Here is a 15,290-nt window from a genome sequence, read left to right on the forward strand (position 1 = left end):
TGTTGCGCATCTCTGGTGGGTATCAGTTTCTACTGCTATTGTGTACACTGTTTTCTCACCGATTTATTATTTAATTTTTACTTTACTTTACGCGAAAGAAGTCAGGCTGTGGTCTTCGAGGTGGCGGAATGGTCCTTTCGGAGAATTGCCTCACAAGGTAGTCGAGCCGTGGCACTTTTGCAACGAGACTGGAATCAGTAGTCAGTCCAGTGAACAGACGCGAATGCTGTCCTGGGATTCGTCATGCAACCCCTGTTCGACTTGTTTACGTGGTTCTGTAATAGTTGTTGGATGAAAAGTCGCGAGAGTCACTCCTCGGCCCTTAATATCATACACGTGATCGATTGGAGACGAATCCGGAGATCGTGCTTCGTGGACGTGCAGAATCCCGTCTACAGGTGCGAGAATGTTCACATGATTACTGATGCCAGCCTCGTTGCAAAACTGGCGCAGCGCGACCAACTTGTGAGGCAATTCTCTGAAAGGACCATTCCGCCACCCCGAAAACCACAGTTTGACTCCTTTCGTCTGAAGTAAAGTGAAATTAAGTAATAAACCGGTGAGAAAACAGTGTACACAAAAACAGCGGAAACAGATACTCGCCAGAGACGCGCTACAGTACGGAAAATATGACATGCTGCCAAAATTAGAAACAAAGGGTACAAAAAGCGATATGTAAAAATGCAATTTCTCTAGCATTGTAATTTTCGGAAATAGATTTGATCCACAGCAGATGATTCATAAGTGTCGAAACTTGTGTGACTGAAAAAAACGAAACAGCATCTTGTATAAGGCGGATTTCTAAGAAACCCACATTTTAAATCGCAAACAAGGAAAAACGTCAAGAGCAGCTTCCAACCTCAGCAAGATGATTTTATGAAATGCTGAAAAATCGAATTTTTGTTGTCCCTTGAAGCTGGTATTACACGACGCACCTATCGTAATAAATCTGCACTAGCGACTCAAGTGTACATGTCAGGAACTGCCAACTTTTTCGTTATTAACGTGGAAGTCTGCGTTGGCACCCCATGGGTTCATATTCAGAACAGCAGGTTTATTTACTTCGTTAAGTGTGAAAGTTCATATTTGTGTGAAGTTGCGGTTTACCCATAGTGAAACTTCTGAGAGGTCTAGGTTCGTACTTATTATGCAGTTATTGTCATATTGTGCATTTAAAATGAAATTACGCACTGATTATGCAGAACTAGCGTAGAGGCAGCTCTTAGACTGTTCGACATGCAGAGATTGTTTTTTGTTTTTATTTAAACGTATTTGTATGTTGTTCACAAATCGCAACACCTTCTAAGCTTTTCGCGATAATTATGGCCATATAGGCATGATCATTTCTGAGCATACTTATTGACAAAAAAGCAGTTCAGATAGCAGGCGTTCAAAGTTTTTGTTAATCATGCCTTTTGCGTTCTTGTGGAGATACTTCCATAGAAGTTTTCATCCCCTAAGAATTATTTCTTTGTATCTAACAGAGAAGTAAACTACCAATTTTCATAAATTTGGCATTAAATTTTTCTTTTACTGTAACGAAATAATTTCTTAAAAATTTTCATCCCCTGTTGCACTCTCTTAGTGGTTGTATTTTGAGAAACACTGAAACACGAATATTATTTTATTTATAACCAGGAAGTCAAATACCATTTGTCACACATGCAACCTTAAAGATCCTTTACTAGGTCTTTAGTCATTATATATGACGGTAGTATCTGTTCCCGAAAGAACAGTTAGCGTTTATGACCACGCAGCTTTGCTAGAAATGAAATGATAATTAAATGGACACCCTAGCTGCAAACAGGCGTTGATGTACTTCATTGGGGACATGTTCAAAATGTGTGCCCCGACCGGGACTCGAACCCGTGATCTCCTGCTTCCGTGGCAGACGCTCTATCTATCTTATCTTTTTTTTCTCGTTTTGTTTGTTGTATGTGCTCGGGGCGGACGTCGTAAGAAATCCGTTTAAGTTCGTCTTTGATAGGTTAACTCAGTTTTTTTTTAATTACAGAGGGCGGCGAACCCTCTGCCCGAACACGCTGAGCTACCGTGCCGGCATCCCTCTGATTCACAGAGGGCACAGAGGATAGTGCGCCTGCAGGGACTTATCCCATGCACTCTCCCCGTGAGACCCACATTCCCAACATTTCCACACCACTACATTCTATTAGGCGCACTACGAAAGTAGTGTTGTGGACATGTTGGGAATGTGGGTCTTACCGGGAGCGTGCAAGGGGTAAGTCCCTGCAGGCGCACCATCCTTCGTGCCGTCGGTGGCTCAGATGGATAGAGTGTCTGCCACGGAAGCAGAAGATCCAGGGTTCGAGTCCCGGTCGGGGCACACATTTTCAACGTGTCCCCAATGAAATACATCAACGTCTGTTTGGAGCTAGGGTGTCCATTTAATTATCATTTCATCTTTAGTGATTTTTTTTCTTTTTTAAAAGAAACTTTCACCCACTTAGTGGTTGAATTACCAAAAGTCCTGAAACACGTATTTTTTATTTTCTGGCTGAGAATCGAACTGTATCATGATATGCCAGAAATAGTTTATTTATGAGTAAACATGCGTATGAAGTTACTAGTGTGATTCTCGATTTATACGTGTAATGCTTTAACTGATGAAAGATCACGTTTGATTTGATTGCATCTTCTATTTCAGTATGCCAGGAAAGAGGAGTCGATTTGTGCGAAAGGTGGTGCAAACATACGTGGCATGCCAGTTTGGTTGTGTGGCTTGAACGTATCTAACTAAAGACGTCTGTTTTATAGTAACGAAATCCAGCTGTGAGGCAGACGTGGTTTCGCTTATATCATCCTATGTTTTTCTGTGCTGAGATGTCTATCCAAGTCCACATTACCCTTGTAATTCAGAACGCAGCTGAAAGGTCTCCCACAAGGCAAATTTAGCTTAACTTTCATTTCTTCTAAACACAAAGCACAGGTATTTTGCTTTTAATTTGTCTGAGAACTTTGCTTCTGTCACTACTATTTACGTGAGAAGACGAGACCGCCTAGTATCGGCTTGGTTTTCACGAGTAATATTACGGCCCACGAACTTCGTTTGTTCGTTCCGAGCTTCCCTTGTTCACACGCATCCTCGACTTGACTGTCATCTGGCGGTCGTAGTCATTCGGCAAGACTCGGCATGATTCGGAAGTTGCCTTCGAAGCATAGCGTACTAAGAATCGATGAGTCGTTGGAACTTGGAATCGTCACGACTCGGAAACACGCAATCGTTCTTACAATTCTTTTTCTAGTACCTTCCGCAATGGAAATCGAACACGCGCCAGAACAAATGGACGTGGTCAGCCCATAGAGGGCTCGGCCTCCGTGGCGGCTATTCAGCGCAGCGGCTCTCTCGCAGCGAGGGCGCCACCGCTACGCCACGTGCAGACAGCGGCCAACAGCCGCTCCCTCTGGTTTCGTATATAGGGACCCGCTCAGCGCTAGTCCAGTTAGTCTGGTACTCGCTCTGGATTTCGTTTCTATCTCGGCGGTACTGCGTTCTGGTCGTTGCTCGTTGTTGACATTTGCCTGGCTCTGGTTCCGAGGGGAATTAGGTTTGGTGTTTGATGTTGTGGTTTCCGCAAGCCTCCGTTGTTTATCTCTTCCTTGTGTCGCTCATAGTCGGTCGTGGTCGGTTGTTGTAGGTTGTCGTGGGTCTGTCGTCCGACTCTTCCTTTCTTTACCCGGTGGTGCGTGCTCCACCGCCGGCGGCTTCCCCGCCTGGCGGTTCCGATCCGCAGCCCAAGGCGTTCCCGCACTTGGTTTTGGTTACTACACTTTTGAACGAAGATTCGTCCGTATCACGATTCGATTCCTACGATTGTTTTATTATAGTCGTTCGAATGAACGACTCATTGACGAATCGCCACAAGTCTATTCGAGAGTCAAGAATGTCGCTCGTACAAAAGGGGCTGTAGGGCGCACAAAGCACACTACTCGTGGAAGATTCGCTTCCTTGGCTCAGTATCAGGCAGCTACCTGTTCCCCGTGTGCTGAGACGACTGCCAGTGGCACTGCAGCGAATCGTGGTGGGCGGAGGCAGGGAGCCTTCGGCTCCGACTCGTCCCGCGTCCGCGGCCGCCTGCGGGATTACCACGGCCGCTAATTACAACACTTAGGCCGGCAGCCGCCTTTGTCCGGCGGCCCTCAAAATCCGCTTTCCAGCCGAGCCGCGGCGCCCCAGGCCCCGGACCGCGGCAAATCCCCGCAATCCGCTCCTTCGGGAGTTCTGTTTGTTTCTTCCGCCCTCCCCAAGTCGTTTCCACTTCAACAATGTCTGAGCCCCCAGCGCTGCAGATTGCGCCATTGCTCGTTACTCCCCCCCGTTCACGGCCGGACAGTTCCTTCGCGGCTGCGCCGCCAATACGTCGTCCCCCTTGACACTTCCCTTCTCTCCTTCGAGTCCTCGTAATTGGTGTTCTGGAGAACGGCAATGCGCGCAAACAGACCAAAACGAATGAGAAAACACCGTTGTTATGTCTCTTAACACGGCGTTGTTGCTCTTTCGTCAAAATACACTACTGGCCATTAAAATTGCTACACCACGAAGATGGCGTGCTACAGACGCGAAAATTAACCGACAGGAAGAAGATGCTGTGATATGCAAATGATTGGCTTTTCAGAGCATTTACTCAAGGTTAGCGCCGGTGGCGTCACCTACAACGTGCTGACATGAGGAAAGTTTACAGCCGATTTCTTATACACAAACAGCAGTTGACCAGCATTGCCTGGTGAAACGTTGTTGTGATACCTCGTGTAAGGAGCATAAATGCGTACCATCACGTTTCCGACAGTGATAAGGGTCGGATTGTAGTCTATCGCGATTGCGGTTTATCGTATCGCGACATTGCTGCTCGCGTTGGTCGAGATCCAATGACTGTCAGCAGAAAATGGAATCGATGGATTCAGGAGGGTAATACGAAACGCCGTGCTGGATCCCAACGGCCTCGTATCACTAGCAGTCGAGATGACAGGCATCTTATCCGCATGGGTGTAACGGATCATGTAGCCTTGTCTCGATCCTTGAGCCAACAGATGGGGACGTTTGCAAGACACCAACCATGTGCACGAACACTTCGATGACGTTTGCAGCAGCATGGACTGTCAGCTCGGAGACCATGGCTGCGGTTACCCTTGACGGTGCCTCACAGACAGAAGAGCTTGTGATAGTGTACTCAGCGATAAACCTGGATGCACGAATGGCAAAACGTCGTTTTTTCGGATGAATCCAGGTTCTGTTTACAGCATCATTATGGTCGCATCCGTGTTTGGCGACATCGCGGTGAACGCACATTGGAAGCGTGTAATCGTCATCGCCATACTGGCGTATCACCCAGCGTGATGGTATGGGACGCCATTCGTTACACGTCTGTGTCACCTCTTGTTGGCATTGACTGCACTTTGAACAGTGGACGTTACATTTCAGATGTGTTACGACCCATGGCTCTACCCTCCATTCTATCCCTGCGAAACCCTACATTTCACGAGGATAATGCACGAGCGCTTGTTGCAGGTCCTGTACGGGCTTTTGTGGATAAAGAAAATTTTGGACTGCTGCCGTGGCCAGCACACTCTCCATATCTCTCTCCGAGTGAAAACGTCTAGTCAATGGTGGCCGAGCACCTGGCTCGTCATAATATGCCAGTCACTACTCTTGATGAACTGTGGTATCGCGTTGAAGCTGCATGGGCAGCTGTACCTGTACACGCCATCCAAGCTCTGTCTGACTCAATGACCAGACGTATCAAGGCCTTTATTACGGCCAGAGGTGGTTGTTCTGGGTACTGATTTCTCAGGATCTGTGCACCAAAATTGCTTGAAAATGTAATCACATATCAGTTCTAGTATAATATATCTGTCCAATGAATACCCGTTTATCATCTGCATTTCTTCTCGGTGTAGCAATTTTAATGGCCAGTAGTGTATATTGACGTTATTGGAGAACCGCAACCTTTGAGTGATGTAGAGTATGTTTCCACGGTATAGCAGTGAGCAGCTACACGTTTGCTTAGATCCTTGGTGATATTTTCTTTATGAAAGTTATGCAGTGGTCCCGTGATGCTCGAGACATAGTCAGATGCTACCAAGACGTAGTTGGAATAGATTCGTCTCCCAAGCACCGGTGATGTCTCCAGCATTAAGAATCGAAACGTTAACCAGGTGAAAACACAAATTGCTTCTTTATAGTCCCTAACATCCAAAGCATTAAAAGACTAATCCTTGGGAACAGAAACTTACCTTAGGCCACAACCTAATGCCAACACAACTGAAGCCACCAATTACTTTCAGTAAGTAACGCAACCTATTTTTAGTCTGGACCAGTTTCAATTGGAAAAACGCGTAATTTGTTGCGGGACATCATGGAATGTTCCCGCGTCAAGCGGGAAGTTATTGAGTTGTTCTTTTGGCAGAAAACCAGAGCATCGCAGTTATTCATGGACACTTTCAGAATATCTACGGAGGACTGAGAGTGAACAAACCGAAGTTGAGACGTTGGGTGAGATCTCTGTCACCATCGGAACAAAGCCGCGCAAACCTGTCCGATCTCCCACTTAGCGGCCTGCCGCACACAGCTGTGACTCCTGGAATGCTGGAACGTGCGGACACTCTCATTCTAGGTGGTCGACTGATCGCAATCAAACATCTCGGTGCACAACTGGACGTCTCTGCTAGTGGTTCTGACACATTCATCCACCAGATAATGTAGTCGAAGATGTGTGACCACTGGGTTCCTCACCGCCTAACAGAACACCATAATTAACACCATATGTGCGGAATTGCTTGAGCGTTACGAGGCTGATCGCTACAATCATTTTATCGAACATCGTCATAGGCGATGAATCACGGGCTCACCACTTTGAACCGGAAACAGAGCAGTAATCTTTGGAGTGGTGCCAGATCTCGTCTCCTCCGTAGCAAAAGTTCAGTGCCACACCTCAGCCGATAAAGTCAAGGCGAAAGTCTTCTGGGAGTCTCAAGGAGTCATACTGTTTTATGTCCTCCCTCGTGGTGTAACGATCAACTCTGAAGAGTATTGTGCTACCCACAGGAAATTGAAGAAGCGACTTCACTGTGTTTATCGCACAAAAATGCAAACGGATTTCTTTTTGTGGATGACTAGGCCAATCCTCACACAAATCAGCCGACCAGAGAGGAGATCACAAAACTTCATTATACTCTTCCTCATCCACCCTACATCCCGGATCTCAAATCTTCCGACTTCCAATGATCCAGTGAACAATGCACTGCATGGGAAGCAGTATGTGGATTAAAGGGAGGTTATTGATGCAACAAGACGTTGGCTCCAACGCTGACCAGTAGAGTAGTACCACGAGGGCATACAATTCTTCCAGTAAGGTACTGTAAGACAGTCATGTGAATAGAGATCATGTTGAAGAACAAAGTTTTGTACTCAAATGGATGGGGAATAATAGGTCGTATTGGAATCTTGAGTAGAAACAACCAGCTTTCAGAAAAAAAAAGTGTTGCATCACTTATTGAATGCCCATCGTACACGAACAACGACGATGAGAGCCTTCATAGAATAATAGATTGTGTTTTGGTTTACTTTATCGAAAAAGATGTCGTTTCGATTTCGAATTTAGGTATTAAAACGGCTTGCATGCTTTTGTAAAAGTACATGGTCCATTGGCTTACAGATCAGTGGCCGTAGCACACACGGAAAGTCACTATTTCAGAAATGTGACTATGATGACTGCAATACAGACTTGTGTAAAATGCAGCGCAGGTTAAGTCACTTATAGAGTATTTATTTTTTTACTGTTTTCACCAGCACGTAACATTCATATTGATATCGACTACATCACATTCACTCGAAATGGTCTTTATTGTTATTTAGGTGAGTTAGGTAATAACACGAATTATATAGACCCATCATGTGTTTCAACTCACTTACATGAGATGAAAACAAATACATAGTTGTTACAAAACACACAAGTTATATGTGTGTCGAAGATGCTGCGATACAGAGAAGCAGCACAAAGACTTGGGCCTAGAGATAAATCAGACCTATATTGCTGTTGAGTTCGATTCAAGCTGGTATTTAACATTAAACATAGGGCATTGGATACAGACACACAAGCAGAGAGAGAGAGAGTGAGAGAGAGAGAGAGAGAGAGAGAGAGAGAGAGAGAGAGAGAGACAAAAAGTTCGTAATTGACACCCAGTATGACACCTAATTATTCAAGCTCTCTCTCTCTCTCTCTGTATTAACTTATGATTTGTCTTGTCGAGGTTTTCTTTTTGTGTTTGGAGGATGATTAAAGAAATTACTGTTCAATTTTGGTACCGTTTTCACTGACAGACTGATTCACGACGAAAGTTTGTGTATACAACCTACTCCTGCTTCGCCAGACAAGTTGTTCTGCTGTAGGTTCTTAGTGGTATCTATGTGAGTCCGGTCGGGTTGCTAGTTATTATAAATCATAACATAAAAACTAAAAAATAGTTACATTATCTCCGTCAAAGGCGTTAGGTAAAGGTTCAGTATTCATAAGTAACACTATTAAATGACATTTAGGATAATATATTATCTCTGAGCTCGTTACCATGTCGACGTTTCGTAGCGAAATGACATTTAGGATAATATATTATCTCTGAGCTCGTTACCATGTCGACGTTTCGTAGCGAACAAGACAGAATTTCAGATGCAGTGGTCTCTTATATCATAAATATTAGACAGAAAAATGTGGCAAAGAATGGGAGAATAAACAGATATGTGGACGGTTGATATGCTTTCAGTTAAATTCACAGTTAAATTGCAGTGGAGTAAACACATTTTATTTACCTTTGCCACGTAAACACCACACTGGTAGAGAGGACAACAGCATAAAAAAATTCACGACCTGGAATTGAAAAAGTCTGCATGCATCGCCTTCATCCAGTTTTCAACATAGTCGTATTGGACAGAGACTGAGCAATGTTTCCAGTGTCTGTACGGTCATCTAATAAATTTCCTCCGCTATCTGCCTTGCATGACTTCGAACTACTGGTCTAGTCTTAGAATCAACATATTTGTCCAGTTGTGAAAGGTCAGGGTTTGGAGGCGAGACACATAAAAGTTGTAAGTGCCTAATGCGTAATCAAATGTGACTGAAAATCATTCCATGTTAATTATGCAGTAATTACAAGAATTCACGGTACCTTTTGCTGTCCTCCCCCCAATTCTCATTGTGAGCCGAGAGTTTACTTTTATTTCAAGGAAAAATTTTCGTCTCTCTTTCTCACGATATTTTCTGTAGTTCGGTGACTCTATGTGCTGCACGATATCACCAGTATGACCGAAATTATTGTCTTAGAAATTATTGTCTTAGTAATTCGACTTAATCCTCCTGATCAACAGAATTGTTGGAGTGCATGATAATGACATGCGCCCACTCGGAGTTTCTGTTTCTTTCCCACTAAATAAGTTCCAGTAATGTACATCTGTAATACTTCGCTTGTTCTACCACCAGTATCCCCTCACGTCGCTCGTGTTGACTACACATTGTTAGCGCCCATTATTAAAAATAATGACTCCTATATTATTGACAGTAATGGACCCGTGGTCTAGGGGTAGCGTCTTTAATTCATAATCAAAACGTCTTCGGTCCCGGGTTCGATCCCCGCCACTGCCTAAATTTTCATAAATAATTAGCATTGGAGGCCGAAGACTTCCGGTATAAGAAGTCAACCTCATTCTGCCAACGGCCTTGTCAAAGAGGGCGGATGAGCGGATAGAGGTTCATGGCACTCTCTTGCCCTAAAAGGCGGAAGAATCAGCAATGATCAACTACATGAGGATGCAGAAGGCAATGGAAACCACTGCGTTAAAGACACGTAACGTGTATCCCCAGGACATGTGGCCTGTAGTTGAAGAAGTGTCATGATGATCTCTCCATATTCGGATCTCCGGGAGGGGACTGCCAAGGAGGAGGTTACCATGAGGAAAAGATTGAATAATCAACGAAAGGATAATGTTCTACGAGTCGGGGCATGGAATGTCAGGAGCTTCAACGTGGTAGGGAAACTAGAAAATCTGAAAAGGGAAATGGAAAGGCTGAATCTAGATATAGTAGAGGTCAGTGAAGTGAAGTGGAAGGAAGACAAGGATTTCTGGTCAGATAAGTATCGGGTAATATCAACAGCAGCAGAAAATGGTATAACAGGTATAGAATTCGTTATGAATAGGAAGGTAGGGCAGAGGGTGTGTTACTGTGAACAGTTCAGTGACCAGGTTGTTCTAATCAGAATCGACAGCAGACCAACACCGACAACGATAGTTCAGGTATACATGCCGAAGTCGCAAGCTGAAGATAACCAGATAGAGAAAGTGTATGAGGATATTGAAAGGGTAATGCAGTATGTAAAGGGGGACGAAAATCTAATAGTCATGGGCGACTGGAATGCTGTTGGAGGGGAAGGAGTAGAAGAAAAGGTTACAGGAGAATATGGGCTTGGGACAAGGAATGAAAGAGGAGAAAGATTAATTGAGTTCTGTAACAAGTTTCAGCTTGTAATAGCGAATACCCTGTTCAAGAATCACAAGAGGAGGAGGTATTCTTGGAAAAGGCCGGGAGATACGGTGCGACGGGTCAGGCTCTTATCGCGCAGTTTCCTTTCCCTGAAAGAAAATCCACCTACCTCGTTTCTTAGGTAGTTGCTGCACTCGCCTCTCCTGATAGCAGCTACTGGAAAAATTGCAGAAAAGCAGTGTTGAAGAAACTGCAATTTAATAGCCGCTCACCGGAGGCCGCGATACATGTTTGCTGAAATACAATCTATGAGCAATCTTCCTAAATAAATTGAGTTATTGGAATGGTAGTAATTGTTTACTCAAACGAGAACGCGAAGTTGGTAATTCTATTTAAGCTCTTTATTGTCTTTAAGCCTGATCATCAGCCCGCTAATCTACGTTTGAAGAAAGTTCAGTTCACAATTCTATCCACACTCAAACCCCGCCAGAATTAGCTTTCAAAGTTACGGAATTTACTTAACTGCAACACAGACGATTTTCTAACATACACGTTTGCAGTCGATGTTCAATAATAGTTCGTTTTTTAACGTTAATGCTCGCCATAAGCACTTAGTAAAAGTTTACGAAGTACCGCCACGCTTTTAATTATTAAAGTTACTCGCGTCTTTCGCGGAACGAAAAGTCACAACTCGCTCAAACTCACACTACGCGTTACTGGACTCTTCCAGTCTCAAATCGCACAGTACCGAACCGATGAAGCCGTTTTATGACTTCATTTTACACATTATTCGCGAGGACACATCAAGCATGTCTCTTCTCGATCACAGTTCCTTCGCGACTCCTCATCCACTCGCGACTCCTCTCCTAGTCCGCTAACCGTCCTCGCATCTCATTGGCTCACACATCACACAGCCAATCAGAATTAACTCTTTGGGTGCGCCTCGCGCCAAAATCTAGCACGCACCAGTCATGACTTCTGAATCATTTACGTCATGATTTCTTGTTACACAAAATTTACTGTATAATTTAACAAACCGAAAGGAAAACTAGACTTTACTTTATTTCCAGAAATTATTTAAATACTCGCGAACGTTCTGGCTGCTTGTACAATACCATACACTCTTGGACATCCGACATTCACTAAGATGGGGAACCACTGGCGACTCTGTTCCCACGGTTACATCGTCTGAACACTTGCGAGTTCCAACCTAGATTTTATACACTTGCAAAGAATGGCGAATGTCCCTCTTTCATTCACTCAGGCACACTCATTCACTCTCACCTACTCATATAAAATAACTGTTCACAAAAATTCAAAACATTTATGGTTTTAACAAAGTTATAGGTGAATTTCTAAAAGTAAAATTCTCGAAATAAATACAAAAGCACGGAAGGTGATTTTGTTTCATAGTTGGATGGTCACTGAAGGTGATCTATACATAATGGTATTTATTTAGACTCGAAAATTGTAGAAATTTGCGTTTTCTGTAAGATTTTTCTAATTTCCAAAATATGCAGGTTTCAAAGCTCAAATTTGGATGACTTATTTTTATTCATAACAGAAACTAGTATATTAACTTTTAATTTCCTCAGGTTCCTCAGTTAGAAGTTATTAAAGATGAAAGTTCCACGTTATACACGCGGCTAGTTAGCGCACAGGTCTTACATTCTCACGGTACAGACATGCCATATGGTCGTGACGTCAGACGAACGGACACCGGTAATCTGCCCGCTACAGCACATATGCTAATCTGATGGCTACTTTACAGTCTGTCTACATTTCACAGTAAATATTTGATAGAAAACTGTGCGCTCACACTAGTTGCGACGCCACAACGGGAAGATTTCAATTAGATTACATCATGGTCAGACAGAGATTCCGAAATCAGATACTGGATTGTAAGGCGTATCCAGGAGCAGATATAGACTCAGATCACAATATAGTAGTGATGAAGAGTAGGCTGAAGTTCAAGGCATTAGTCAGGAAGAATCAATACGCTAAGAAATGGGATACGGAAGTTCTAAGGAATGACGAGATACGGTTGAAGTTCTCTAACGCTATAGATACAGCAATAAGGAATAGCGCAGTAGGCAGCACAGTTGAAAAGGAATGGACATCACTAAAAAGGGCCATCACAGAAGTTGGGAAGGAAAACATAGGTACAAAGAAGGTAGCTGCGAAGAAACCTTGGGTAACAGAAGAAATACTTCAGCTGATTGATGAAAGGAGGAAGTACAAACATGTTCCGGGAAAATCAGGAATACAGAAATACAAGTCGCTGAGGAATGAAATAAATAGGAAGTGCAGGGAAGCAAAGACGAAATGGCTGCAGGAAAAATGTGAAGACATCGAAAAAGATATGATTGTCGGAAGGACAGACTCAGCATACAGGAAAGTCAAAACAACCTTTGGTGACATTAAAAGCAACGGTGGTAACATTAAGAGTGCAACGGCAATTCCACTGTTAAATGCAAAGGAGAGAGCAGATAGGTGGAAAGAATACATTGAAAGCCTCTATGAGGGTGAAGATTTGTCTGATGTGATAGAAGAAGAAACAGAAGTCGAGTTAGAAGAGATAGGGGATCCAGTATTAGAATCAGAATTTAAAAGAGCTTTGGAGGACTTACGGTCAAATAAGGCAGAAGGGATAGATAAAATTCCATCAGAATTTCTAAAATCATTAGGGGAAGTGGCAACAAAAAGACTATTCACGTTGGTGTGTAGAATATATGAGTCTGGCGGCATACCATCTGACTTTCGGAAAAGCATCATCCACACAATTCCGAAGACGGCAAGACCTGACAAGTGCGAGAATTATCGCACAATCAGCTTAACAGCTCATGCATCGAAGCTGCTTACAAGAATAATATACAGAAGAATGGAAAAGAAAATTGAGAATGCGCTAGGTGACGATCAGTTTGGCTTTAGAAAAAGTAGGGGCACGAGAGAGGCAATTCTGACGTTACGGCTAATAATGGAAGCAAGGCTAAAGAAAAATCAAGACACGTTCATAGGATTTGTCGACCTGGAAAAAGCGTTCGCCACTATAAAATGATGCAAGCTGTTCGAGATTCTGAAAAAAGTAGGGGTAAGCTATAGGGAGAGACGGAACATATACAATATATACAACAACCAAGAGGGAATAATAAGAGTGGACGATCAAGAACGAAGTGCTAGTATTAAGAATGTAACACAAGGCTGTAGCCTTTCGCCCCTACTCTTCAATCTGTACATCGAGGAAGCAATGATGGAAATAAAAGAAAGGTTCAGGAGTGGAATTAAAATATAAGGTGAAAGGATATCAATGATACGATTCGCTGATGACATTCCTATCCTGAGTGAAAGTGAAGAAGAATTAAATGATCTGCTGAACGGAATGAACAGTCTAATGAGTACACAGTATGGTTTGAGAGTAAGTCGGAGAAAGACGAAGGTAATGAGAAGTAGTAGAAATGAGAACAGCGAGAAACTTAACATCAGGATTGATGGTCACGAAGTCGATGAAGTTAAGGAATTCTGCTACCTAGGCAGTAAAATAACCAATGACTGACGGAGCAAGGAGGACATCAAAAGCAGACTCGCTATGGCAAAAAAGGCATTTCTGGCCAAGAGAAGTCTACTAATATCAAATACCGGCCTTAATTTGAGGAAGAAATTTCTGAGGATGTACGTCTGGAGTACAGCATTGTATGGTAGTAAAACATGGACTGTGGGAAAAACGGAACAGAAGAGAATCGAAGCATTTGAGATGTGGTGCTATAGACGAATGTGGAAAATTAGGTGGACTGATAAGGTAAGGAATGAGGAGGTTCTACGCAGAATCGGAGAGGAAAGGAATATGTGGAAAACACTGATAAGGAGAAGGGACAGGATGATAGGACATCTGCTAAGACACGAGGGAATGACTTCCATGATACTAGAGGGAGCTGTAGAGGGCAAAAACTGTAGAGGAAGACAGAGATTCGAATACGTCAAGCAAATAATTGAGGACGTAGGTTGCAAGTGCTACTCTGAGATGAAGAGGTTAGCACAGGAAAGGAATTCGTGTCGGGCCACTTCAAACCAGTCAGTAGACGGTTAAAAAAAAATTATTGACTTTCTCTCCACTGCTTACTCTGCTGAGGCAACACCAAGTAGCAGTTTCAGAATTAAATCTCCTCAGGGCTGTCTTCGAACACACACACACACACACACACACACACACACACACACACACACACACACACACACACACACACAGACACACACACACAAAATGTAAAGGGTCTTTCAAAAAGATTAATGCAATTTCACTTCTTCACTTCAAAATAACGTACCTCTTATACACTTCCACATGTTACCTTAGGGTACGATTTAGGTTTGCGTTTAGAATCGAAGTTCACATTCCTATTTCAGCAAATGTTCACCATTCCCTTAACTGGAAGCACGACAAATAGCCAGACAACTGTCAAAACCGTCCCAAAATTTTTTGGGGAAGTCTCAAGGCACAACAGGAGCCGTTCCAAGAAAGTGGATCGGGATATGGGAACTTACATTCCCTTCAAATATTCACAGAACAGTTTATATACCAGTTTCAAAATTTGAAGATTCGTCAATGCTTCTCGCACATCAAGGCAGAGTAACATTTATTCACAGTGCAATGCGTATGAAACCAAGTTATCTGATTAAAACACTGGCCACTTTAATGTGATTTCTTTCGTAAAAATTTAAGGTAATTTCCCTTTTCCGCAGTAATCTAAGAGTCCAAGACAATTGGTCTTGCAACTTCTATAGTTTTTCTGCAACTTCAAAACGACAGTACTT

The 15,290-nt window shown here is 43.2% G+C and overlaps 1 non-coding gene across 1 annotated transcript; it reads left to right on the forward strand.

The window, feature by feature from the left end:
* The first annotated feature begins 2,269 nt into the window (after positions 1 to 2,269).
* Trnap-cgg (transfer RNA proline (anticodon CGG)) lies at positions 2,270 to 2,344 on the forward strand. The gene has a single exon. It is a non-coding gene; the product is annotated as a tRNA-Pro (tRNA).
* The last annotated feature ends 12,946 nt before the right edge of the window (positions 2,345 to 15,290 follow it).

Source organism: Schistocerca gregaria, chromosome 1 (assembly GCF_023897955.1).
Source record: "Schistocerca gregaria isolate iqSchGreg1 chromosome 1, iqSchGreg1.2, whole genome shotgun sequence".
NCBI classification, from domain to species: domain Eukaryota; kingdom Metazoa; phylum Arthropoda; class Insecta; order Orthoptera; family Acrididae; genus Schistocerca; species Schistocerca gregaria.